Source organism: Fundulus heteroclitus, unplaced genomic scaffold, assembly GCF_011125445.2.
Source record: "Fundulus heteroclitus isolate FHET01 unplaced genomic scaffold, MU-UCD_Fhet_4.1 scaffold_9.2, whole genome shotgun sequence".
NCBI classification, from domain to species: domain Eukaryota; kingdom Metazoa; phylum Chordata; class Actinopteri; order Cyprinodontiformes; family Fundulidae; genus Fundulus; species Fundulus heteroclitus.
Genome location: NW_023397361.1, coordinates 546,577 through 571,842, shown reverse-complemented (window position 1 = coordinate 571,842; position 25,266 = coordinate 546,577). Strand labels below are relative to the sequence as shown.

General features: G+C 40.7%; 1 long non-coding RNA gene across 1 annotated transcript; it reads right to left on the bottom strand.

Moving 5' to 3' along the window:
- Positions 1–14,115: 14,115 nt before the first annotated feature.
- Positions 14,116–23,490, bottom strand: LOC110368619. Its single transcript, XR_002428237.2, has 2 exons — positions 23,404–23,490; positions 14,116–15,463 (listed from the first exon to the last, which is right to left on the bottom strand). It is a non-coding gene; the product is annotated as an uncharacterized LOC110368619 (long non-coding RNA).
- Between the last annotated feature and the right edge of the window lie 1,776 nt (positions 23,491–25,266).

Sequence of the window (25,266 nt, the reverse complement as noted above, 5' to 3'; positions counted from 1 at the left end):
GCATCCACCTCATCCACTCTGTTGTTATTGGAGTTTTTTTTGGCTATATCGCCCATTTCTGATCTCCCGCTTTGCTTCTTTCCTGTATTTCTATGTCATCCCTTTGTTTTATAAAGCTAAGAAAAATTAGGTGACGGAGGATGGAAAACGAAGTGGAGGGAAAAGGAGGAAGGGCCATGAGCTGACATGACAGAGGGAGTCCCATCTGCAGCAAGCTCATTAGAAGATGGGAGGAGATTCGGCAGCGAGGGGACACACTGCTAGGCATGCACAGAGCCCCCTCTCGCTGTCTGCTCCTCTCTCTTTCCGTCTCTCGAACACATATTGCTGCTTTTTCTGGACTCGTTCCGACACATCGCTGCCTTCTCCATATTTCTGCGCTTTCCTCCCGCCGCGCTTCTCAAAGTCCCTCCGTCATTAATCACCATGAAACACTGCACACAGCATTTGAATAGTTTTGCATTTTACCACCTTGTGGTACTTGTGAGGCAATATATTACAACTAAATGCATTGTGGCAACACAGAGCATTGAGACGTCAATCCAAAGCATTGTTAACCCTGGACAACTCATTATCGCTTTCCTTGAAAAACAAAATATGATCCACGACTGAAAGGAAGATTAAAGACCAGACAAAAGGTGATAGTGCTCTTCTTGGGATTCTTTTTTTTTTTTTTTTTTTTTTTGGGGGGGGTTATCTGCAGGGGGGAAACCCTGTACATGCACAGTGTGTGCAATTAACCTGTCAGAATTATTCGTACGTAGTTTCTGAAAGTGACTAAGATCGTTGTTGTGGTTTCTTTCTTCAACAGGCACAATGTGCCAGCTGTATGATCCATTCTGCTCAGCCATAATGTAATAACACTTTCCCCTGACCTTTTATATGACAAACAGTTTCCATATCTTTTCTGGCTTTAAAGTAAAGGTCAGCAGATGGTGAGCAAACATCAGCGGAGGAGGAACTCACTAAAAAAAAAAAGACGAGCCCGTGTCATATAAGCAGAAAGCTTAGAAAAGTTATTTGCCAAGTTAAAATGGCATCACTGTCCTTAAAATAACTTAGAATTCTTAGACAAACTCTTTGAACAGCCTTGATGGTTTGCAATTGATGATCCCTGGTCTATGCATATCATTAGTAAAACCAACTGCATTTAGACATCACAAGGGGAATTCCTAAAACTGTTTTGCAGTATGTTTCACAAAAAAGGAGTACCACTAAGCTCCTAAAGGTATGTAGACACCTTCTCTCTTCCCCCACTCTTTCATTCAAAGAGATCTGAGCAATCCCTACAATCAGTCAAGCTTATTACGCCTGTGTTCATTTAATTTACCTAACCAACTAAAAGGTAAACATTAGAAATATGGGAAGAATTGCAGTCCAACCTTCCTTCACCTTTGGCTTTATTCATTGCAACTCATCCAATGCTCCACAATCTGTTTTATAATTGCAAGTCTCATCTTTGTAATGTTAGCATGGCCGGACGGCACACAGCTATGGAGAAGAAACCTAATGAGTCCTTTTATGAATTGACTCATCTAAGTGTTGCTAACATTGCTCTTTCTCACTTATGAATAATACATTAGACAAAACAAAGTAAAAACGTGACTCCCATCAGCCCATGCGTCTCAGGTCAGGCTGCATGCTTCTCAGACATCAACAACCTAGCGGTAAATTTGGATGGGCTTTGTTGAGGTTGGCAAAAAAATGTCTGTGGGTAATCTGTCGTTTGAGACAGATTACCCACAAAAGGGTGTCTTCTCTTTCTGATCAATGGAATTCTTCCATGTAGATTTGGGCATATGAATTATAGTATTTGTAGTTTTACATCCGAAAACATTCAGCTTAAGGTACCAATGTTGGATCTAAGAGCGCAAATGTTAACTGAATGATCTCATTCCTTTAATCAGATTCCACATCTCATTGACCCTGTTGCTACATTTTCTATCATCATTAGTCTTTTTTATGCCACCCCGAGAGTTTCGGGAAATCACCGAGCCCCTTTTTGAAAACTTGAAAAGCCGCAGGATGGAGAGACCCTTCAGTCACTTTCAGTCGGCTGTGTTTCGAAGAACAAAGGTACACAAAGTTCTGTTAATTGTCGAAATATGGATGATGCATCAGTTATGGATCCGTTCCATCCGTGTGATGGATTATCAACATAACAGGTAACAAGCTGGTTCTGTATTTCCGCAATGAGATAAATTACATTTACATCTAAAGTTTTTAGCTTGGAATTCTGTTGCTTTTCTTCCATCCTATTCACAAAACTGGAGTGGACTTGCTACTCTTGTAGATGACATTTTGTTGATTTAATAGAACTTGTGTCTGTAATCATCTTGGGTAAATATGTGGACGTGTTTCATCAGCGGCTGGAATGTCACAGAAGTTTTGGGCCTTTAATGTTGCATCGAAACCATTGTTGTGGATATTGGGAAATCAGCCAAGGGAGAGTGTAACATCAGATTGTGAGACTAACATCAGAAATGTGAGACTGTTACAGAGTCACTTACAGCAGGGTGCCCTCTGCTATAAAGCCATGCTCCCCCCTTCCATCACTCTCTTTACCACGGACCTTGTGAGAAGAAGGTCTGAACTGGAGAGAAGAAGCAACTGTGGGCCCGAATGGAGTTCGGAGATCCGTCACATGGGCACAGGCTAGAATATAAACTAAGTACAGCCTGCCTTCTTCAACATCGAAACCTAAGCAGCCCGCCACCACAGAAATAGGCCGTTTGTAATCTTTCTAAGATGTGCAGGAGAAAGCTGACCCAGGATCAGGGTGGGTTTTATACACCGATGGGACACTGTTTGTGTTTTCCAGTTCACAACCAAATATATGACCAAATATTAAATAAGCTCTGAATGCCTGCTAGAATTAGCCGCTATTATCCTCCCTAACAAGTTGCTACTAACCCTCATAAAACATAACTACGGCGTGTTTAAACATAATACTTGTTTTGTTTCACTCCGCCATTGTCCGATAGTACTACGAGCATTAGTACAGCATTAAGAGTGAATAGTCATGTCGATTTAATGGTATTTTGTGTAATTTAAGATTAACTCATCAAACTAAAAGGCAACATGGCCCGGATGTGCCCCAACACATAATTTCCTGTTGATTGTCCGCTTACATTGCCCTCTAGCTTCATAAGTTACCAATTATATCTTAATTATTTCCTGGGGAAATAATTACATTAATAAAATCAAGGGTCCTAAAGTTTATTGATTTTTATTTAGCAAATCAAGTTTCTCTCGCATAGTAGAGAGGATTTGTTGACTGAAATATAGTGTTAATTCAGATAAACCACATTCTATAATGGTGTTCCTTGGATGTTCATTTATTTCACATATTGTCCTAATATCAGCTGTTTGGGCAGATAGTCACTGGACAATAACAGGCAGAGAGTTATTTAATAAACAATAAATTAATTTAAAAGCATGCATAATCGCACAACATGTACTAATGATGCAATATGCAACTTTGATGAAATTTAAAAAGCTAAATTTGGTGCACAACCTTTTGCAGATTTGCTCAAATGCACAAGTCCAAAATTATGCAAACATCTTCAGATATAAACATATGGTACACCACCCACTAATGTTTAGATATATGTCCCTTACCAAGTTCCAGATAAAGCCTGCAGTTTGTTGCCTTCTACCAAGATTCAGACATGTTTGTGACTGGGTTTTTAGTGACTCTTCTAGGTAGAAGAGTCACTAAAAATAAGTGGTTCCACTTATTTAACACTTACCCGGACCTGGCATTTAAACATAGTCCATACATACTTTGGCATGGTTAAATGTTAGTTTGCTTCTTTCATCCTAAAAACATTTCGGAATAAATTTTTAAATACTTCTCCTTTTCAAACCCTGCAGACGCCACTGTGGGTCCCTGAGCAAGTACTTTAGCCTCAGATTACTCCCCAGGTGCTGCCCACTGCTCCCTGAGGTATGGGTCAAATGTAGAAGAACATTTTCATTGGAATGTACAACTGCAAGGGGAAGTAAAGATTTATTTATTTCCAACTGGCCAGGCTGTTTAGAAAAAGCCCAGAAGCCACACCTGGGCTCAAGTCTATCATTAAGTGGAAGATGCTGGAACCACAGTGATCACTGTCAACAACGAAGGGAAGTTCAACATTAACTGAGAAGGTTCAGCTCCAAGAAAGAAGTGCCTGCTCTAAAATCAGCAGCTTCAGGCACAGCTGGAATTTGCAGCTGTGCTACCCCACATAGACAAATGTTTCTGGAGAAAAGCGAGTTGATCAGACAAGACAGAGTTTCAGCTACTATGGCAAGAAGAATGTTTGAAAGAGTTGATAAGAACTCCGTAACAACTGGCATGCATGGTGGTGCTAGCATAATTTTGAGGGTCAGCTTGCTTTGACAGCCTTAGTGCATTATATTCAGAGGATGGCATAGTGAAGGCAAGGAACTTTCTCTAAATTGCTCACCATTAACAACTAGATGGTTGGAACATGGACACAATGGGTTGCTCCAACAGCACAATGACCCTAAGCACACATCAAAACTGGTTTGGGGATAGATAAAGCAGGCTGTATTGCTGGAAATGTCCCAACCTTGATGCTGAAAAGGCGCAGATTATGCTTAAAAGCTGAGTCTATTATTATGTAAGAAGTGTAATTACGTCAGAAGCTTGTTGATAGAGAAATAACGTTTTTGGTTTTACTCGTGGTTTTAATTTTGGTTTTTAAGATTCATGGAAGTGCAATGTTTAGTACCAATTAAGCCACATAAAGATGACAGTCCATATATGTTACCGACATGATGAGTATATATAAACATCTGACCAACATTGTAAATGTTATTACTGTCTGTGTTTTAAACATCACAACTCTCATCTCAATGTGAATTAAATGTCAAACCAATAATCTGAGCATTAACACTTAAAAAAATATGGCAAGGTTGCATTGTCAATGACTCAAATGGTCAAATTTGATTGAAAAACTAAAATACCTGAACAGTCTGAAGCACAGCCCTTGCATATGTGATCTTAAATGTGTATTGGTGCAAAACATAAATGTAATCTTTTAATAACTTGGTGTCATCCAAAAATTGTACATGTGACAAATAACCAACCTTTTTAGCCCCTCATGACTAATATGAGTATCAATTTCTCTGATTAAAGATCACATTGTGGCTGCCAATTAGCATCCAGCACAGTCCCATGAATATGCAATCAATAAAGTCTGAGGGTGTCGATTAACCGTCAGATAGCTGCCCGAGGCTAGAAGACATCACACAAAGTGAACCGCTGGAAGAAAGCTAGAAGAACAAAAAGCAGATAACTCAGCTCATCAGCATCAAAATATTAAACGTTTACTCTTCTGTGAAATTTCTTTATTTCATGCTCGAATTGAAGACGTTGGATGGAATGCTCAACACAATAAAAGGAAGGCATTTTTGTCATCTGGCTTCCTACTCTCGTGCAATTGCACTTATCCATTTAGGGTTCCATGCAATTGTTTGTTTTCTAGTTGAAAGTTTTAAGAACAATTCCAAATCCAATTATACTGAAGTAAAGCACCCTTGCGTCTGTGATTGAGACACAAAGTGGGACAGCCATGGGGCCTCTGAAATTTGGTTAAAGGCCAGGCTTTAACAAATAACAGAAGATGTGGAGAACCAATCCCGGTGAACTGTAGTCGGTTGGTGTTCCGAGTTGTTTTAATGTTTTCGGCACAGTTAGGACCACTTTAGTTGCAGATGCAGAAGTTTAATTTCTAACGATTAAGTTATAAAAAAGATAACTGTTTTTTTTTTCCCACCATTGCTTTAAATTCCTTAACGGCAAAATCAAGGCTAAGATAATGAATATTTCACTCTGAGCTCAGTGTTTACTGACTTGGCAAACAGTCAGCCTAGAGCGCCGGATGTGGTTTAGCACTGACAAAGATCGGTCATTATCAGTGCAATACACCAAACCTTAATTTGACTTTTTTTATTTATTTTTTTTGTGTTCATGACAGATGCGGTATTTTCCAAAGCCTTCCCGGCCCTGTTTAAGGAGGACAACTGCGATTCAAACTCTTCCCCTAACATCAGCATTATTTAGTGTGTAAAAGCAACTGCCGGGCCAGCTCATCACAGCGTCTCGTTGGACTGTCGTCAGCACCCCATCCCGCGGTCGCTTGACAGTATCCCCTCCGTCCGATCAATAGGCACTGGCGGCTAGCCTTCCTCCCCTCCTTTACTCTCTCTCTCCCTCTCCCTGGCAGCCACAGTAGAAAGACTGTTCTGTTCTGCCAGCGCAGCATAGTGATTAGGCATTAGGCCTGTGCTGCTGTGTGAATTAGCTTAATCTGTGTCCGCGATGAAGGACGAGGCTTTTCATGCCCACTGGAGACATTTACGGGACATAAAGGAAGTTAATCTTCAGGAAATTTGGAGAAAGGGTAGAGCCGCCGTGCCTGTGGTTAAAGGGGAGAGATTGCACAAAAATTGTTGAGACAGTTCCCACGTTGATAGCTTCTTTGTAATGCTTTTTATCCGTTAACAATAAAGAAAAAAAAATCAGACGTTCCTTGAAGATGTGTTGCTTGGGGCGGGGGGGACCTAGGGTCGTCTGGAGTACTAGAAAAGTGCCAACGTGCTGCTTTTGAGCGGATTGAGGAGCTCTGTCCTCTTGTGCCATCACCAGAGGTCAGTTTGAGGAGAATCACATGTGATTGCATTCTCCCTGTGTCACAGCTGCTTACCTGGCAGGGAGAAAGTTGCTTCATCTGCAGATATCGGCCTAAAGTTTAAAGGAACACAGGACAAAAAGGGCCTGATCCTATAAAGAGCGCGCACCTTAGCCGCACGGTTTTTTTACTCCTCCCCATATCTGTGCATCAGCTGTCAATCCGTCCTATACCTCAGGATCTGACAAGCATCCTTTTGAACGTGAACCTGCGTGGTGCCCTCACAGCAACTGAGCGCTCCCCCTCTCCGCCCCATCATCTTCTAGATATACTGTGTGCCCTTGACAATCTGCCAGCGTTCAGTCCCCCCCCTCCTGGAAATGCCTATTGATCCAAGCACAAACAAAGTGGGTAGAGGTAGAGATTGTTTGCTCTACAGTAACATACCTACAGATTCCACACATTTCAGCTAAACTTTTCAGCTTTCCCCCCTGAGAATAACAGTGCTAACGTTTAAACCATCACAGTATGCCAAGATGAACTGTACAGATTGGAGCAACATCACTTGTGAATGACTAAATGGATTAAGTCAACTGGAAGAGCATGGGGGAAAAAACTACTTTTGTTTACATGGTGTCTTCTGAGGCTTTGGAGCACTTTCAGCACAACCAGTTATAGATTTAGGTCAGCAGCCATGTGGAGCCAAATATATTGTGTCTTCAACAAACTGAGCACATTTGGACCCATTTCACCGAGAGAGGCATCACGCCAAAGCTGTTACCAAAGGGAAATAACAAAAACGAGCACCATAAACGCACATGCAGGGTCTCCAAATTGTCCCCAGCAAATAAATCCCTAAGATCAGATTTCCCAGGGCATCTCCAGGCTGCAAGAAGGGACCCAAACAGCAAGACTTCAAGCACACGCGTTTGTTGAGCTGACAGCTTTCTTTCTCGTCTCTTTCAGCGTAGCCGGGAGAAAAGCGCGACGACTTACCCAAAACAAAAATGGGATTTTTTTTTGGCCGCTTTCGGGGCTCTCCTCGTTCCCCTGCTGTGCCCGATCCGCCCCTCTTCCAAGTCAATCCGCAGTGTGCTCAGATCAGATCAAAACGGAAAGGTGCGCCTCTTCGCTGCGTCCTGCGTCCACAGTTGCTGTGGGTGGAAAGGACCATTTGCCGGGATGCTGCGTGCGGGTGGGGTGCAAGGCTAAAGGCATCCGCAGGGAGGAGAAGAAGAGGAAGAAGAAGGGAAAAAAAAAGGCGGGATGCAGGTGAGAGGGAAAGAAGAGACGAGCCGCGTGTAAAAAGCGGGGAAGGAAGAAAGAAAGACGGGCAGGAGCGCGGCAAAGCACTGCAGCGACACGGAGGGAACGCCGCCGGAGAGGAGGCAGACAGAGGCGCTCCGTCTCGCTCTCGTCCGTCACACGCGCGCACAGGCGCGTGCGCGCAGCGTGGGCTTTTCACAGAAGGACACAGAGCGACATCTTCCGGCTGGATGTGAGACGGGCTGGGAGACGCCTCACTCACATTAACACCCTTTAGAAAAGAAAGAAAAGCCTTAATGGGTGGATCGTGATTGCATTGTTCTGTAACGCCGACCAAGCGTTACAGCTTGGTGGCGAGCACGTGTTTGTGAGATTTAACTGTCTTCGTGGGTCGTCTTTGCTATCGTTTTCAGTCGGACCGATCAAGATATGCCCGAATCCGAGATCCTACAGCTAAACTTGCTGTAAACAAATATTTAAATCTTAATAGTGCTGGTGCAAGCACACGGATCCCCTGATATGACTTTAAGGGGGATCCTCTGCACAAAATACTACATCACCGCTGCCTCCAACCCCCCCACCTATGCTTTGACACACACACACACACACACCACCCCACCCACCCCCCTCCTACACACTCCATGGCAACCAGATCCCAGTTGAGGTAATATCACCTGACCTACTCTATCATCTTACAGTCCCAGTCCACCTCTGGGTTTCTCTGTGTTTTACACCTCCACCTGCCTTCTCAAGGCCGTCATTTGCTGAGTCTTTCAGATATGTCTGGCTGTAACATTTCAATGCTGCTGACTCAGATGGATTGAGGAAGGACTTCTTTCTTTCTTGTTCCCCCCCCCCCCCCCCCCCCCCTTTTTGCTTTGCAAGATTTTTTCCCCCTTCATTTCATTTCTTCCCCTCAAAACGATACTTTCAAAGAGCTGCATGATGTCTAACCTGCCAATTCCAACAGCAAATGAATTGATTAATCCAAGCCACCACAGGCGTTACTGCAGCGAGACGCCGGCGTCCATTCAACATTGGGGAGGGAATGATGCTGCTGTGCCAGCTACTGTGACAGTCCAGATAGTGCAAAGGACGTTTTCCTGGCTTGTTCTAAAAGCTAGCGAGAGCACCGCCTTAAATTTGGCCAGCTCACATTTGGCCAGTACATTTGAATAAATGTGGAGAGTAGTAGGGGTGTATGGTGAGAAGAGAGAGTGTATGATGGCAAAAGAAGGTGAAGAGCTAACGATTACAGAAGACAGCAGAGCAATTCTGCACAAATACCTCAGAAAAACCACAAAGAAAAAAAATCTGTGACTGTTAGCATTGACATTAAATAGCATTAAATATAAGGTCAGTACCGAAAGCTTCTCACTTTGTGCTATTTAATTAATTTCTACCATGGAGCATTGTTAATGCTTGCATAAAGTTGTGTGAACAAGGCAAGTTTATTTGTATAGCACATTTCAATAGCAAGACAATTTAAAGTTCTGTACATGAACAGAGCATAAGAAAAGAAAATATTACAGAGGAAAGCACATTGCAGTTGAACGGTAGCAGCAGGTTAAGATATAAGATGGACTACAACATTGATATTCAAAGGCAGCTCTAAACAAATGATTTGAAGGAACTCAGGTTTTCAGCACTTTTACTGTCTTCTTAAAGTGTGCTCAAGATAAGGGGAGCATAAGAACTAAACACTGCCTCTCCATGTTTGGTAGACTTGAACCAGAAGACCTGAGTGGTCTGATAACAAATCTGGAATGTATTTGGTGCTAAGCCATTCATTGATTTATAGTCTAACAGGAGAATTTTAAAATGCATAGCTCTGTTATTTGACTTTTTTTAATGTAAAAGTCAGTAGCTCACTCTGGTTGCATGCAAAGTTTTTATGAACGATTATCACTTCCTGCTGGCGTATCAGTTGTTATTTTGGTGTTTTATGCTTTGTTTTTGCACAGTTTGTCAGTAAATAAAGCCCTTTGTGTTTATTTCTAAAAATAACAGAAGTACAACTCTGCGTGTGCGCAGCGGGGGATAAAACAAGGAAGCGGCTAATGGCTATTAGCATCTCCCAGCAAAAAAAAATTAAGAAATTACCAAGATCCAGTGGAAAAAAAAGCTAAAAAAAAAATATGAATCCAAGAGGTAAAAGACTGGAATATCGCTGGGAATACAATATGAACGTTGGTGTTCACTGGAGCAGAAGCTAAAGCCAACAATCGCTCAGATGTGACCACAAAGTTTATTGACATGAGTAAATGTTCTGATATGAGGCTCTTAAAGTTTTTCAAGATTGGTTTATTTAATTAATAAAGGTTGGCCTTCAATCACGCCGAGCTGCTGCTTTACTGCAAGGCATTGCAGAGGGTCAGGCTCTGTCTGACATTATTTAATAGTTTATTAATTAAGCAAACCTGCATTATGATAGGTTTGTGATACTGCCAGTAGATGGCGCCACATCTGTTTATGTCTGCCCCCGGTGCTGGATTTTATTTAGCCTCAAAAAGGACCATCAAAACACTATCAAAATGGAGGCTTGGTGTATATAACGCTATTTTATCATGATCAAGCGATTTTTGGTTGTTTTTTTTATAAGTATATACTGTGGCTATATACTTTTAAGGTCTATTTTCTGAGATACAGGGAGCCAGTGTAAGGACTTTAGAGTTGGGGTGATGTGCTCTGCTTTGTTAGTCTAACCCCAGATTTTACATCCTCCATGTTTGCTCCATTCCCATACGTGCATGTCCAACCGACGGAGCTACATTGTTATGTTAATTATTGAGAACAGTTCCAACACTCTCCTTGACAACTCTGAACGCCACCGTCAGGACCTGCTCTCCGTCGTTCGCCATCAAATCACGGAAAAACTCCAATTTTCAGTTCTGTTCCGGTCCGTGAGGCTCCAGCCGGGTCAGTCTCCACAACTGCAATCATAGCAAACAGGAAAAAGAACGTCAACAACCCCCGGTTTGTCATAAATCAAATGTAATTAGAGATCACTAACCACAACTTAATTTTTTTTTTATATATTCACAATAAAATTAACTGTTTTATTTAAAGGCATGTAGCATTTACCTAATGGCTAAATACAGGGTCAGTAATGATCATCACACCAAGGATCAGGAGTTTTCCTTCCTAAAAGTAGCATGGGACACTTACTTTGCAGACAGTGACATGCTCTCTTACAGCTCCTCCCTGTAGCATGAAGTTTTTACTTACAATGAAATAGGGTAGTAATAATAATAATAATAATAATAAAATAATAAAGTTGTGCAAAAGTAAAAAAAAAAAAAAAAACATTAACAATTACTACAAAAATTAAGCAAATATGACATTACAAAACTCAAAATTCCTGCCTAACTTAATTTAACCAGAAAATGCTAATATCCCCTTACAATGTAAAGCAGCTCATAAAGAGCTTATTTTGCAATGCAGTCCTTCAATTAGAGAACAAACATGACATATCCCAGTTTCTAATTGAGGCATACCTATAACACAGTAGCATGGGACACTTAATTTGCAGGCAGTGGCATGCTCTCTTAATTCTCCTCCCTGTAGCAGATTAAAGACGGCGCTTAAAGGTGGAAAATCTTAGACAAACTTCATAAAAGTTACGTTTGTCCCCTCAACTGAGTCCACAGTAAGGCTTAAACTACTTAGTATTGGTTAAAAGTGACATTTTCTATTAATTTAAAACAGTAGAAAGACAGTAGAAAGTTGTTAGCATAACCGAGGGAGATAGCACTAGCATACGTCTTACCAGCACGATGGTGCTGCAACCATAGACATCACATAAGACATTTATGTTATGTCTATGGCTGCAGCTATGTCTCACAAGCATGCTTTGTGTTGCACTAATTAAGGTCCCGCCAGCTACAACACTTCAGATTCAACAACAAAAACTGTTAAAAATGGAAATAAGGCCTGCCAGAAACACACATATCAAGTATTTGCAAATACTAGAAAAATTTTTTTTTGAGAATGTTCATTCAAGCAGATTATTAATGAAAACAAAATACACTCGGCTACAGGTGCAATAAGTGATTTCCAACACTAGGTGGGGCTTGATTACTGTCTGTAGACCAAAACAAAATGTGTGACAAGCCACGTCTCTCTCTATCTCCACTGCAGCTGCAACCCAGCACCCATTTCTCTCTTCCCCTTCTGACCCGTCGCCTCGAATGTGCATGTTTGCAAAGGTTAAAAACAGCAAAACAGCTTCACTTTTCAGAGAAACATGTCTAGTGAAGAAGTAACACATAACTTTATAATGGTGTCGGTAAGAGAAAGTTTTGATCCCCTGGACGTGCTCGCCGTCATTTTGTGCCTACGCCACACAGCTCTCAGGCTGTGGCATTTTACAGGCAGGGAGAAGCTACGCCCTGAGTGGCAGGTGTTCACATGCACGTACATGCACGCGCGGCCGGCCCGTCTGTAAACAAAGGACCGGAGAACAACACTGAGAGATGGTGTGTGACGTCTACCATAGTCCATCCAAACAGTTACCTTTAGTACTTTCACAAAATTATTTTGTTCTATCTGAAATGATGACATTTTGCTTATTGTTCTTTTAAATATTGGATGCAAACCACTCTTTTTGCACCAAAAAAGGAAGCAGATTTGTCATTTCAACATTTAATTTGAAACCTGGTAATCCCCTCCATAAAGATTTGCATTCTTCTTGTAATGATAACGATCGCACATGCTCTCCTTGAGCTCCAAAGAACTTTGGAGTGGAGCTGGATGGGGAAGTCTTTGCTTTTCACAGACTCACGGAGGCGGTCTGAAACGGAACGGACACGTACAGGAGGGGAGGATGTGGAATTACGGGGTTAGTGAGGGCGCGGACCGCAGCGTTCTGGATCAACTGTAGCTGGCTGATCGACTTTTCAGGCAGACCTGTGAAAACACTGTTACAGTAATCAATTTGAGTAAAAAACACACATGGATTAGTTTTTCAAGATCCTGCTGAGACATTAGTCCCTTAATTCTGGAAATGTTCTTCAGGTGATAGAAGGCAGACTTTGTAATTGTGCTTAGATTTAGGGCCTGATCAGTGGTTATTAGCTCAAGCTGTGTGCCAACTCTCGTTACTCTATTGCACCGCAAAAAATATATTACTTCAGTCTTATTTTTATTCAAACTGATGTGTAAAACAGATGTGAAACGTCTAATTCAGGAACACTGTATATACACCATAATGTTTTTCCTCATTAATGTCAGCAGAAAAGTAAGTATGTTTATCATATTTTGTGTATGTCAGGAGTGTGAGGCCTCTATGGTAGTACAGAAGGACATTTGACTGTAATAGTTTTACTGTCTACACTATCAGATAGATAGATAGATAGATAGATAGATAGATAGATAGATAGATAGATAGATAGATAGATAGATAGATAGATAGATAGATAGATAGATAGATAGATAGATAGATAGATAGATAGATAGATAGATAGATAGATAGATAGATAGATAGATAGATAGATAATTTTGTTTTTAAGTGTGATACTGAAATTTTTGGTCAGTTTGAGTTTTATGTATAAGCCTAAAATCTGAAACTGCTTGTTTTTCATTTTGGATTTCTTTTATCACTAGATGGCGCCATATAGCTTAGCTGTGATAGTTATCCATCTAAGGGAATTATAACAAATGTCTTCCTGTTAAAAAGGAAATTGGTTATTGAAAGGTAAATGAATGCTTTTATTTTACTTAATAAATGTGCATCAAACAATGCACTTCTATTCCTGTGCAAGTCTGAAGGCCAAGAGGCATTTGGGACCATAACAAATATTTATTTAATGCTATAATTAAAGAAGCAACGCTGCTTTGTTTTTTTGCATTATCTGACCTCACATCTGGGAAGAAAAAAAAACAGAACAGACTCACTCCACACTAAGTTTCATATTCAATCCAGCATACTAAGATTTTATCTTTGCATAAACAGTGATTCCAAAAAACAGAAACCTTTAGGCACACATGGTTGATATATTTTATTTGGTCCAAATTTAACACACCGCCATGCTGAGGCATATCCTGAGTGAAACAAAACGTTCTTTTAAAATTATTTGGTTTCATCAAGAACACTTCGACAAACCAGCTCATCAGTGAATTCCAAGTTATAAAGACAGCCTAATACAGCTGAAACATGAAGGTATGTTGTCCTATAACTACATGAGAAAAAGAATGAGGAACAGAGTTTTTTTTTTTTTTTTTTTTTTAGAAGACAAGACTTACGCAAACTTGGCAAGTTGGGCATAATTTCTATATCCTTACAGCAGATATTGGTAATAATGTGGGATGTGGGGTAGCAAAAAGTGCTTCGCTAACAATATCAGCAGATTCAGAGAAGCTGATGGGGGTTCTGCAGAGATGCAGAGGGAAGGCTCATTAGACTAGGTGAGTAGAAAAGCAATGTCTGCATGAGTTTGCTTTATGCAAGAGGAAATTCCTCAAGTGGGAAGCATGCAGGCTTCCTCCAAGCACAATGACGCAAGTCCGTTTGAACTTTTCCACACCACACTGAGCACCTGTAGCAGAAAGTTATCGTTCTTTTAGGCAAAAAAATGAAATGCAAACTGCAATGTCTGAATGCAGACACCTAGCCCATGAAGATCAAATCTATATGCACACTTGCTACAAGCTGTAGCAGACAACTGTTCGCACCAAAAATGCTGATTCTGCTCAATGAAAAAGGAGTTCTGATGAAGCTTTGTCTTGTAAAAGCTTAGAAAAATATATGTCAGACCTCTCATTCATAAAATATGTTGCCACACAGCTTGCGGGAAGATGTAGCTTTCATTTTGGAAACTTAGGCAACAATGCATTCCAGTAAAGCCACGCCCTCATATCGCTCACTATCAAAAGCTGCAGGCAGTTTCTTGTTGTGCACACCAGGAATATTGGAGTTTTGCTTGTTCAGATTTGACAGTTTTGTTAAATGCTAAAAGACACAATGGCAAAAATAACTTAAAAAAAAAATCCAGGCCACATGATTTCCCCTTAAGTTGGAACTTCATTATGCAAAAATCAATTAAGAGGATGTATTAAAACAGGGAAGAGGGATGTGTGTATTGACAGTGACAATTAATAAAGAATTCAGTTAGAGTCACTCTGTCATGAATGGAGGTAAATTAATGATTCACATGCAGGAAACCACTCAGGGTCAGAAAACAGGTTTTGGGTAGCTGAACGAAGAGATGATGACAATTAGCTGCGTTGTTTTGGTTCTGTAAAGGAAGTAGAGTGCAATTTAGACTCGAGGGGAAATGACTGAAGATATCTGGGTAAGAGAGCGATCTCTGGCTTATTTGTGTCTGCAGAACGGATGTCGCTTAGAGTAACGTCCGTCTGGTTTGGAGGTGATGTGTTCCATGTTTTCCAAGAAAGTGAGACTTCCAGGTAAAGGAGAGACCACTGTGGAAGCCGAGATGTCCAGCAGGTATGGAGGACTTGAAAATGGTAGACGCCTTGGGTCCAAGGCTTCAGACCAGACAAGGGCTCCAGGAGTCTGAGCCAAGATAGGATGCCTTCCCTTAGACCTTCTCCTGAGAAGAAGAAAAAAAAACATGGAGAACAGGACATTAAAATGCCAAAAAAGGAGTTAGAGAAGGGGAGTACTTGGCTTGATTTCTAACCACTACTGCTGGCCATCAGACATCAAGTGGAGGTCAGAGAGCTCCTTATATACTCAGAAGTGGATTAGGAGATCGGAAACAGGTGTGACTGCAATAAACTACCCAGGCTACGCCCCCGGGTGGAAGATCTGCAACTCAGGTAACAGGTAAACAAACAATCACACTCCAAAGCCATGGCACATTCAGTTTCAGTGCTGAATTACTGGAAAAGAACATGGGTTTAAAAACAAACTAAATAAAATACTTAATTAATTAACCTTCAGTTATTGGACTGTCTTGTTTTATTTTACTCATTAATGTTTGACACGTTCCTGTGCTCTTACCTGTGCATGACTGTACAGCAAATGGGACAAAAAGCACCTCAAACAGTAGTGAGGGGTTGTTGTTACAGTGTGTACAAAAAGTTTACACAGCCCCGTGTAAAATGGCAGATTTTGGTGAAGTAAAAAAATAGGAGACCAAGTTTTAACAAAAATCCAAAATTTTATCTATCTTTACTGTCCAAATGCAACAGGATGTACACAGAACTGCTACGGCACAATATGAAGGAGAATGTGTGAATATAATATATTGCACAGCATCATTGTTCATGCAAGAGAACTGGCAAATAAAAACACGTCACACGATACTTCAATAGACAGTTTATTGTGTCCAGGATCACATATGACGCAGATCACATCAGAACTAAGGAATGCAAGGTGAAGAAGTCACAAGCTTTGATTAAATATTCAAGTTTTCCCTGTTCAAATGCACCTAGTGTAATTAAAGAAGAATTTCACAGGCAGAAGCTAGAGAAAAGAGGATCTCCCTCTTATCTTACCTCAACAAGATCCTGAGCCTCAGCAATGTTTTATTGTGGCCCAATCGTTACATATGTTTTTCTTTTTCTTTCTTTTACTTCAAAAACAATTGTTTTGGAAGTCCAGGAGCTGATTCTATAGCTTTTTTTTTTTGCAATGAAATAAATAAACTGGATTGTTTAGCTGAGAGCAACCGTTTACCCAGGACTTAATGATAGACTTCTCACCTTTTAAAACATTAATGAAAAATGTTGATGGGCATTCTTTTGTTGCATTAAAGTTATATTTCCTTTACTGAATGGTAGAGAGACATTTGTTTGATCAGGTTGTTAAGAACAAGTGTGTTTACCACAAAACAAAATGACTCTGATGAAGACCAAGCTTGGACGCGATGCTTGAAAATTGTTCTTACTGGAACTGCCAAGTAAGATAAAGATATTTTTAATATTTTTCTCTAAACTAATAGTGTGCCTTTATGCACTTACCTTTTACATTCCCCCCCCCCCCACAGGAAGAATTTTACAGAAAACAAGAAGCCTTGGGTCTGTGGTAATACTACTTGATTTCAGCTGGTTTACTCTTTAAGCACCTTCACAGTAAACTTGTACTTTATCTAACTGAGGGTCCCAAAGTACATCTCCACTTTTGCTTATTTTATCCAGAGAAAAGAGTTATTGCTTAGATATCACATTTTTTTTTTATTTTCACCTAATATTTCTGGTTTTGCCATCTTCAGTTTAATGCTATGGACACAAGACTACCCATCATTCAGCGATTCACTTTAACACAACTCTTGCGAACACTATTGTATGAACTAAAACAAGCATAACATGATCACTTACAATAAAAAAACTAAAGAATAAAACAAAAAACAAATACACTGCATACTTGACAGATGTCTCCAACACAAGAGGTTTTCTCAGCATAACACTTTGTTCCTGCTAAAAAAAAAATAGTTGCCCAACATTTAATTAAAATGTGCATCAACATCTCATTAAAGCAAAATCAGAGAAAAACTAATGTCATTGGCTCCTATAAAACAAGATGAATGCTAAAAAATGGACCATAACGCTCCAGTCAGTTTCTCCGATTACAATTTGCTTTCGTATTAGGTGTTTCCCACCACAATGACTTTGCTTAAAGTGAAAACAGGCCTTGAGCCAAAATGCTAGATGACATGTCTGAGCTGAGTATGAATTTTGAATCCTTTCACCTGTGGTAGGTCAGTTATTTGTCTTAGAGAAATATTATTGTAGAGATTCTTTAAAAAAAAACAATCTTACCTAATAAAAACACAGTCTAAATGTAACATTCATATCTTTCTGCAAATACTTCAGCTTTGGTCATACAGTTAGTGCGGGTGCTGATGAATAGATAAATATCCAGAAATAGAGGGCAAATAGAGGGCCCACAGCACATGCGGTACAACGTGTATGGCAATGTGTAAACCACCGACAACTCTCCTTTCATTACACAACCAACATGCATGCACCTAGAGCATGACTGTGTCCACAACAAACGCTAGCAGACAGTTACAGTCCTTAAAGTTCTTAGAACATGATTTGTTGAGCAAACTCAGCCCTGGGATTCAAAAAAAAAAAAAAAATTGACATAAGGGAAAACAGGAAAAACCGTGTGAACTACGGAACGATTGTGAGCAGCTTGGAAATCCTGCACCACCGTGTAAATCCAGCACATAGTTTCTACATGAATCAGGACGCACAAGGAACCAACAAGAGATATCTTGCTGGGGAACATCTTCAGGATGTTTGCTGTCTTGATCACGCCGGTCACGTCTTCGTGTCCCACGATGCACCGTTCCCTGGCAACTCTGTCATAATCTGATGGATGTCTTTAATTACTGCCGCCTCCGATACCGTAACACACATAAACACACCACAGTGACACGCTTGCGCGCACTTTAATAACTCTTTTTATGGGCGATCCGCAGAATATAATCACCAGAAGACAAATACTGCTATGCTATTAAAAAAAAAAAAAACAGAAGGATTAGAGAGAAGCAGAAATGTTTGCTTACTGTAGACTAGCAGGTTAAATTAGCCACTGTCTTTGAACAAAACCAACAGCAAACAATGGAGAAAGCTCTCACTCCCTCACTAATTCTTAAGTAGCTCTAGCTCTCTCCATATTTACAGGAGGCTTATTGCAGGGGTAACCTTGAAATTGGCAGATTCCAATAAAATGAAAACATTTTAATTTGTTGAATTTTGTGGCAAGTGGGTTCAGGACGTGCACAGCAGGAGACAGATCTAAAATCCTTTTGCAGCAGCGGTAATCTTCAGCTGCACATTTGACCCCCTGCAACCTCCCCACTTGTGCAAATTCAGAAGCCAAAACAGTTTGGTTATCTTTCAGAAAATTCAAAACTCTAACTGATTTGGTGAGAGAACGTTTGATTTCTCTGCATTTGTTGGGGCACAACGGCATAAGGCCTGGCCTGATTGTTGACACAAATGTTAGCATTATATAACAGCTTAATAAACCCTCTGACTCCCTGGTTTCCAGATGTTAAGCTTGGCTCAAGCACTTCACAATTTGTTTCATCCAAACAAAGTATTTGCTTTAGGCAAAAATGAAGTTTGTAATCAGCTCTCATATATCTTTGGTAACACATTCAGGCTAAAGGACACTTCAGTTAATAATAGTCGAGAGGGTGAATGATTTATCAGATCAGCACTCAGGGCTCCTAAAATTCAAGTTATATGTCTATTGGTATGTCAGCTGCTAAACCACATTGTTCTGAATATTAATGTTGCATTAAAAGATAAACCAATCAACCAAAATATTATTATTATTTCACCTTTTCCCCCCCAGCTTTGCACTCAAATGTTGATAATCACAGTGCAATGCAAATACACTGACTGGTCCAAGTGATTTTGTTTCTCCAATCAAAGTTAACAACAGCGACTGTCTTCCAGAGAGATTCATAAGCCGCGGCCAGCCAGTTCATTACTGTTCCAATTCTGACTTACTAAATGGACACATCCGGCCACAGCTAATGATGCCCGTAACGTGCGCATATTTCAACCTCTGTGATTCAAACAGGCTTACTGTCACGCAGTATTGGTATTTATTGCTTTGGTTTTCATGGCTGTTATCTGCTTAGGTGCGCTGGGATTGATTTACACTGGTATTTTATTATTTTCATTACCTCAAAGGACAAATTAGTGACTTCAGGTGAACAGATCAAAGGTTCTATTCATTCAATGAAAGGAAACAACTGTATTCATATGGATATAGTCAGATGTATATAATCAATACTTTCATTTATTATGAGAAAAAGCCAGGCGTGTGGACTTGAGTCATGCGACTTATAGGGCGACTCAGACCTGAGTCACAAACTTATTGACTTTAGACTCATCATATAAAAAGAAATCATAAAGACTTTGAACTTGACTCAGTCTTTAACACAAATGAGTCGCGACGTCACTCAGACTTGAACTTCCCGAGTTGAAAAGACTTAATAAGACTTAATTAATCTCACAATGGAGAAATTAATCCATTACATCAGCTTTTGACATAAATAGTTAAGAAACATAGAACAAAATTAGTAAAGAAGCTATATAGATAAAATAAAATAAAAACAAAGGAAAGAGCCAGATGTATAACAATGGAGCCGTGCCAGGCGGGTGATCCAATTCACTGTTGACCTGCTTTTCTCCTGCACCCTATGACGACAGAAAATACTCCGACGGTGGTGGGGAGGTCCTGTCATCCGGCACTATCAGGGGTGTATGCTGCGCTCGGCATCACGCAAACTAAGCACAGGCCACCGTGCAGCATTACTGTGTACCATAAGGATGAGGCACTTTCAGTAAGATTTAAAATGCAGACAGAGGCAAGTTCATTCTTATTTGCAACCCTGGAGTCAGTGAGTCCAGAATGGCAGAGGTTCAATAAATGTTTGGCCGTTGCGTTGGCTGACGGATCCAACGCAAAATGCTCTAAGATAGAGAGCAGCCCCTGATTTCTTTGCTAAACTTATAATTAGAAGCGTGTTTTCTTAAAATGACAATTAAATAAAACAAAACATAGTAAAACAAAGCAAAGTATGTTTTGGCATTCTTTTCTTTATTTAGAATTAATCAATATGTCACAAAAGAAAAGTTTGCAATGCTTACATGTTTACCAGCCGTTATTATATTTAATGACACTATTATGCTAAAATATTTTCATTTCTCCGTTTATTTTTCAACATTCAAAATTTGTAAGATGCAAATTGTCTGTTTTAAATTTAAGTAATTTGTGTTCATATGATCCTCTGAGTTTCACAGTGTCATTTATACATTTCTTGAATCATCCTAAATATCTATCCATTAATTTTCCAGACAGTTTTTAGTAAATTCCCACAATCTCTGCATCTAACACAACGAAAAGAAATTTCACATCTATGAAAATTTCATTTGCTTTCACTTGTTTGCTTCATTTGCAAGACTACAAGGTAATCAAAAAGATATCCATTTGAGTTATGAAAACATCTTGGCTTAAACTAAATATGCAACAACATCCGACTTCCTATTGACTATTCAACTTTGACAAAGAATGATGTATGAAAGCTAATAAAGGATCTACTGTAATGTATGCGCAATTTGATCTTAACAACTACGTTTTTTGTGCTCGCAAATTAAATCATGGAGCCTAGAAAGTCACAGTTTGACATGTGTGCAGGGCTAGCCTCTGTGATTTGAGCCTGAACCCCAACTATCAGTAAGTCCAAGCTGGCCAATGGGAAAGCATCTGATGTTATGCTTTGATTTAGTCATAATTATTATGAAAAATAACATATTGTAAAAGCAGGTCTGTGCGGTTACAGTTGGTTAACAGTTGATTCAATAGAAATGTCACATTTTTTTAATTACTGATCAGTTTGCGCGTGTTTTGTAAATTGCCTAGATGCTTAGTTTGTTTTGCAGAAGGCAACATCAGCGCAACTTTTCAGACAATTTTGGAGTTTGCCTCCTCTTGTTGGTTGTTCTGGAAAACAAAAACACACTTTGACTCAACTGGAGACTTGCATGTCTTGACTTTGAACTTTCATTTCTTTACTTAGGGCTTGAGTCAAGACTTGGGTGGAAAGACTTGAACCTTGCAAAGCAATGATTTGGTCCTACTTCCGCTAAAAGCGGTCAACTTTTCCGTGCAGAATGAAAAAAGGTACTTCCAGTTTTCATTTGTTTTAAAGTAACATTAAAGTGGAAACAAGCATCTATCTGCAAACCTTGTTTTCAGAAAAGTTTAAAGGTTTGTAAACCTTTAGTTGACTATAAATGCACAATAATAATTGTATTATTGGATTATTTACCTTTAACATGTTTACTGTATCTTAGAAACGTAAAAAAAATAAAATCTCAAATCTGATGCCAATAACACAAAACAGTTGAGAAAATACTTTTCCAGCCAACAAATAGTTTGGTCTTGTGTTCTTCGGGATTGCAGGTTGACTGATCAGTTACAACCAGTTTACAGGGTAAAAATAAAATCACAAACGTCCTGAGAAAATATACGACACATGACTAGCTTCACCTCCCAAGATGGCGACGCGGACACCGCCTCGGTACCACACTCGCACTTTGTGTTTTTTGGTGTATTTCACTGTAATTTGCAGCAATACTGCAGTCACTTTCACCAGTAAGCCACTCCTAAGCATCAGTCAGTCATGTCTGTGTCATGTTTATTTTTTTAGTTTTTTTTTAGTTTTCATTGATCCAGTGAACAGTTCTAAAAGATCCTGGTTGGAAGTAAAGCAGCTCTCTGTGGGATTTACCATAGATCCAGATGTGGGAAACTAGCAGGCACCTTTGTCAAGCTTTGACAGCAGGGACTACTCCTTCAGATCTCGCCTATCCATCTGGTAAACGTCCACTCTTAGACTGACAAAACAGACGAGCTGCTCCTTTTCAACATAAAGAACTCAGACTTCCGCGTATCTGCGGCACTCTGCTTCACCACAACCTGGCTCAGAAAGCACACCCTGGAGCGCGCACCCCTGATGGGCTACCAGCTGTGTTGAACAGACCCAAGGGTGGATCTCTCTGGAAAAAAAGAGAGCTTTTATGTAAGAGAAGGAAGACTGGTGGTAGTCTCCACCATTTTGATATAAACTGCAAACCCTTTCATTCAGCGGTTGTTATGGTTGGTGTTTACATTCCACCACAAGCCTGTACATCAGAGAATGAAAAACAGCCCGCCAAGCTGATAACAGCCATGGAGAAAAAACTACCTAGACTTTCTCTTTGTTGTTCTTGGGCAATTTAACAGCACAAACTTCTTAAATGAAGTTCCAAAATACAAACAGGATGTAAAATGTCCAACATGAGAAAAAACCACTAGAACACTATTACACAGTCTTATAAAAAGGATATCATGCAGTTCACCGTGCCGCCTTGGGACTCTTTGATCACTTTCTGCTTCATCTCATTCCGACTTGCAAACAAAAACTAAAAAGCTCTAAGCGTGTGGTTAGGACTGTAAGGAACTGGGCTGATGAGTCAAAGCAGATGTTACAGCTTCACCCACTGCCCTGAATACATCTACAGATGCTGTGACATCGCATGTTAGTTTTTGTCAGGACAAGTGTGTGCTGACCAAGACCTTTAACACATACAACAACAATAAACCAAGGGCTTTACAGAGTGGAGATCGGGCCCTGTGCAAGCAGCCCAGGAAATAAAACTGACACAAGAGAAGAAACTACAGTAAGAAGCTAAAACGTAGCTTCTCAGCTAACAACTGTGCAACTGCTTGGACGACCTTGAACACCAAAACAAGCTATAAGAGTCCATACCCCCACGCTGTGTTGACCCCAACATCACAACTGTTAAAGTTGATGACCTGAATGGCTATTTGGAGGTTCAAAAATACCCAATCACACTTCACTCCCATACAAAAGTACTACCTACAGCTTGTACCAGTATCTCTACATCCCCCTTTTCTCTCCCCCTGACCCCCTACCTGCTCTAAAAATCAATGAGGAAGATGTAAATGGGGTCTTTCAATGTCGGGAAAGCTCTAGAATCTCTTGGTATTTACCGTTCTGCCAGAAAGTTAGTGCTGACCCACATACCAGCATCTTCGCTCAGATCTTGAACAAGTCTCTGGCACTCTCTGAGGTTCCCTTCTGCCTGAAACACACAAACACAGAGTTAAATGACTACAGGCCTGTAGCCTAGATGTCTGTGTTCATGAAATACTTTAAGCGGCTGGTTTACGCACCTGAATGTGTTTACATGCCCCCTGCTGTTTGCTTACCGGGTAAACAGGTCAGAAGATGATGCAGACAACTTGGGACTCCACTTCATCCTGCACCACCTCGTCCACCCAGGGTTCCACGCCAGGATCCTGTTTGCAGACTTCAGCTCCACCTTCAACACCATCAATCCAGACATCCTCCACCAGATGTTCACCCAGGTCACAGTGCTTGCCTCCTGTCAGTGGAACACCAGCTTCCTGACTGGGGAGCATCGTTTCCCGCTTGAGTACGATCAGCTCCTCACTCCTCTTCTCCCTGTACACAAATTATTGCTCCTCAGTCTGTGAATTTCAGAAGTTTGCAGATGACACCACCATCGCTGGTGTGATCCAGGACAGTGAAGTGTCTGCATACCAGGATGGATCAGCTGGTTCACTGGTATGGTCAGAAGCACCTGGAGCTTAACCTGCTCAAGACTGTGTGGATGATGGTGGACTTCTGGAGAACTCCCACAATACCGCCTCCCCTTGCTATCCTCAACAACACTGTGTCAACTCTGGATCACCTTCAGTTCCTAGGAACCGTCCTTTTCTTGGGGCCTGAGCACAACCTCACATTTATGGTAAAATGGTAGATGGCCTGTACTTGTATAGAGTTTTAAGTCCTGAGAACATCATAGCACTTTACACCTAATTCATCCATTCACTCCCACATTCCCAGCTGGTGGTGTTGAGCTACATTGTAGCCACAGCTGCCGTAGGGCGGACTGACAGAATCTAGGCTGCTATACGATCAGTGACACTAGGCCTTCTGACTAGCGCCAGCAAGCAAAGCGGGTGAAGTGCCTTGCCCAAGGACACAACAACTTGGGTTGGAGGTTCAAACCGGAAATCCGCCAGTTACAGAACTAACCCCCTAGCTCCTGCGCCACTGCCATTTAGATCCTGTTCAGAGGAAGGCCCAGCAGAGACTGTACTTCCTGTGGCAACTCAAGAACAACCTTCCACAGGAGCTGCTGGTCATCTTCCACACCGCCATTAATAAGTCTATCCTTTGTTGTCCACCACTGTGTAGTTTTGCTCATCCACAGAACAGGACATGTCCAGACTGCAACTAACAGTTAGGTCCACAGAGGATCATTGTAGCTTACCTTCCCTCAAATCAGGTTTTGTACAGATCCAGGGTCAGGAAAAGGGCAGTTAACATCTCTACAGATCCCATATCAGTAACACAAACTCTACACTTTTACCTTCAACTTGAAGCTACAGAGTGCTATTTACAAAAAAAAAAAAAAAAAACAGCCACCACAAAGACAGTTTCCTCCCCTAGGCTGTCACTCAGATGAATGCAATGAATACCATTCAGCCAGAGGAGTCAGTTAAACTGCTATAAAACAACATGCACATACAGTGGTGTGAAAAATGCAATGATGCACTTTTACATCACTGTGGAGGAATTTTGTTCACTCATCTTTGCAGAATTGTTGTAATTCAGCCACATTGGCGGGCTTTTGAGCGTGAATGGATTCTTTAAGGTCATGCCACAGCATCTCAATAAGATTCAGGTCAGGACTTTGACTAGGCCACTCCAAATTGAAAAATTGAGACAGGCCCTAATGCTCTTTTTGCTCGGCAGTGGTTTTCGTCTTGGACCTCCACCATGCAGGGAGTTTTTGTCCAGTCTCTGGATGCATAAACTCTGAC